Consider the following 3,991-nt stretch of genomic DNA (forward strand, 5'->3'; position numbering starts at 1 on the left):
TCAAAGCTTGTTTGGACTTAAGGTTATTTGAAAACATCTTGGGCCAAAAGCCCAAACCTTAAGGCCAATAAAACAAAGGAAATACACTTAAGCTTGCATTTGAGAATAAGATGACTTTGGTATGGATATAGTTGACTGAAACGAGCCTAAATGAAACAAGTGAATAAAATTCCCTTTCATTTATATTTACAAAACCTATTCTATATATATATATATATATATATAAACTTATAAGGACAAAATCATGACATTAGGATCAAATTAGTAGAAACTCTACTTAAGAGAAAATCTTAAGTATGTTTTGGTCCGGAAATGAAATGAATTAAACCCCTTTATAACCCCTTTGCCAAAAAATGGAGTTTTATGATTAGCATGACAATTTTGCAAGAAAGAAAAGATTTTTAGTCAATAATCACACATTGAAGCTCGTAGGTTAATCGTATTCTACGGATCCTTAATATTATGGTGATTAAAACCTTCTCTAGGGGATGACCAGAACCCTTACCTCGAACTTTGTTTTAAAAGGATTTTTCTTATTTTGAATAAACACTTTTTACTTGGTTTTCCTAATTTCTGGTAATTTTACAAAAATTATACTGTTATAATAATGAATATTATTGTAATAAATAAAAAGTACATTCATAAAGGGGTAAAATATAACATAAAAAATCAGCTTCAAGGATAACTTGTTCATTTTAATGAAATGTTAGTTTAAAAAATTATTGTTATAAAGAGACCGGAGTATTAACAAATTGATCTCGAGAAAAATAACTTCAACTTTGATAACTTCAACTATGCATCTGTTCAACTTACGAACCTACATAATCCACAAACAAAAAGATATTACCAATTCACATAAAAAGCAAATTAAATAACAATAGTTAATATAGGTAATACAAGGAATAAATAACTTTGTTGACAGAGAACAGATAACTTTATTAAATTCGTAAGGCCTCAGTTTAGCAAAAGGATGCTTCACTCCGTACGCATAACTCTATTGACAAATAATCGAAAATTTTTATTATGTGCGAGGCACAAGTATGATGTGGAAGACAAAACTTATGTGTGTCTCCTATCATATTTTGCCAATTGGATTCTAGGTCCCACTTCAGCAAAAATTGGCCAAAGACTCTTCCCTGCATAATTACTTGTGTGAAAGAGAAATTAGGGGTGTTCACGGCTCAATTTGGATTAGTTTTTGGTCAAAATTAAAATCAAACCAATTTAGTCGGTTTTCTAAATATTAAAATCCAACCAAATCAAATATAATATACATTTGTCGGTTTTGGTTCGGTTATTCGATTTTTAACAATACATAAATATATACTCTTTCCTTCTTTTTTTCTACTATTATTTCTTCACATTAACGAAAGTGACAAAATTTTTATTAGGTAAATGTAACATCTTTTCATTAAAATATACTCAGAACAAGTTAAATATATTTAACTATACAATGTCTTATGATATATTCTATGTAAGTTAGAATACTCAAAAACAAAAGATTCTTGAAACTTTATTTTCCTATGACACAAAAAACCTAACTAATCCTTATGGAAGAAAAATATGTGATTAAACTTCATGACTTTCATGGTAATTTCGATCTAAAATAATAGATGATTATAAAAATCATGTATATAATTTATCAGCTCGGTTCGGTTTTTTCTTAGGTTTTATTTTAATAAAATCAAAATTAAATCAAATATTATCGATTTTTAAGAATTTAATATCAAAGCAAATCAAACCCAAAAAAATGTCAATTTATTTAATCGGTTTGGATCGGTTTTTATAAACACCACAAGTGGAATATGGTGGGTCCAGCGCACCCTCTTTCACTTATTTTCCTTCGATCTCTTCTTTTGTACTTACCACTTATATGCTTCTCTTCTTCTTCTTTTTTATTTTTTTTATTTTTATGATCTTATCTTCTATTTGTAAAATTATATTGATACTAGCTAAAGCTTTTGATTTTTCTCTTATTTTTGCCAGTGTTTTCAATGATTGTGTTCCCAATATATGCAAAAGACTGAACTTTCTTTTTATTTTTGAAAAATTAAATGAGGTTCTAAATTTGACAATAAATATAGAACCAAAAGCAAAATTAGAAAAATTGAAGTTTCAATTAATCCCAGAATTTCTAAATTTCTCACTGGAATTTTGCTTCATCATTGTCATGCTCATTATCTGACCTTTTCTCAGACTGCTCCATCAAGATTTTTTCGCTTTCGTTAATTTCATTTTCAATTTACTTTGAACTGCTGGTGCTTATCTGACCTTTTCTCGTTGTGTCTTTTCTTGAGCCGAGGGCCTTTCGGAAACAGTCTCCCTATCTTCTGAGGTAGGGGTAAGGTCTGCGTATACTTTACCCTCCTCAGACCCCACATTGTGGGATTTCACTGGGTATGTTGTTGTATTGTCATGCTCATTATATGAGATTAGCAATCATATTTATATTTTTTTTTCTTTATGTAATTTTAATCTAAAAGTAATTTACAAGTTTTAGTCCATTGTATTTACTTTTATTTGTTAAAGGGAAAACTCATTAAAACTTACCCTCTTTCGTTTGTTTTGGAGATGACTCATATCAAGTTTTTCTTCTATCAACACTTAATAAATTTAAGAGTGCTATTATCTATTAAAAAAAAAAAACAAAAAAAAAATTGCACGCAATGAGTTGGAAACAATTTCTGTAAGCACACCGATTGTATAAGAATAGGAACTCGAAACAGCAAAATGAGATTCGTTTATAGAAATTTATTTTGTTTACTTATGTTTGAACTCTAAAACCATATTTAGTTTTCAGAAATAAATTAAAATTGAAATCTTAACAGTATGCACTTATTAGTGAATGTTAGGCATAAAATTCAGGAAACACAGAAAATTGAAAAAGGAAATTTGAAGTAGTCTTAATCCATTTTTTCTATTTTATTTTAGAGGTAAAGATATGAGGTAAAAGTGAGGGAAAATATAGTAAATAGGGAAGCAGGAACGGGATTGTTTGTTGAAGAGAAGAAAGAAAAATGAAAACCAAAGGAAATGTAGGTAAGAGAGAGAGTGCTCACATGGGACCCACCATATTAGGAATATCACACAACTAGTGTCTGCCTAGTAAGTGTGCTTCGCCCATGCTAAATTTCTCCAAATAATCTTATCTTTACATCAGTAATTTATACAGCTGGAGTTTTTTTTTATTTTTTATTTTTAACAGCTGGAGTTTAAAAAGTTCTTCAAAGTTGAATAAATTTTCCAAAATGCATGAGGATAACTAAAGTAACAAAGCAGTAAAGCAGGGGCAGAATTAACTACTGTATTGCATTGATTAGCTGTGCTCCTGACGTCATAACCTTTTAGTAACATTTAAAAGCCATCAAACTTGGCAGTATTTACTAAAAAGCATGAACCCCAATGATGAAATAAAATGAAGAATCAGGGCAAAAAGCTGCCTAAAAATAGGGATGCATCTGTCATAAATGAAAAGGTATTAGTTTCACCACAATTTGGGTCAAGCAACTTTAGAAAACAAAAATCTTGAAACGATAAAATGACAATAATAAAATGGATTAGAACTTAAAAAATAATGAAAAGGTAGTTGGTTTTTGTGTCAAACTACGGCAACAGTCCAACTTTCTCTGCAGCTATGTGCATCATAGAACAACGTAATTTTCATGAAATTCCACAGTTACCCGCTGGTCGGCAAGCATGTTGACCCAAAGGTGCTAGCTTATCCCTACTTTAGGCAGAATTAGCTTTATAGTATAGTAGTAGATAACATAACCTTGGTATAGTAACAACCTTAAATATCAGGAGCCAACTTGTTGTTTTATATTAATTAATTAAAAACGTTCTTCAAAGAAATAGTAAAATTTCAAATTATATATGTAGATAAGCTCTTGATCCTTACTCCTTCCATTATCTTTTACTTTACTCCTAATTTAACCTACTTCTTGATTGTTGTGCAATGTTTTGCTTTTTAATACTTAGTGTTACAAAAAAT

Source organism: Lycium barbarum, chromosome 9 (assembly GCF_019175385.1).
Source record: "Lycium barbarum isolate Lr01 chromosome 9, ASM1917538v2, whole genome shotgun sequence".
NCBI classification, from domain to species: Eukaryota; Viridiplantae; Streptophyta; class Magnoliopsida; order Solanales; family Solanaceae; genus Lycium; species Lycium barbarum.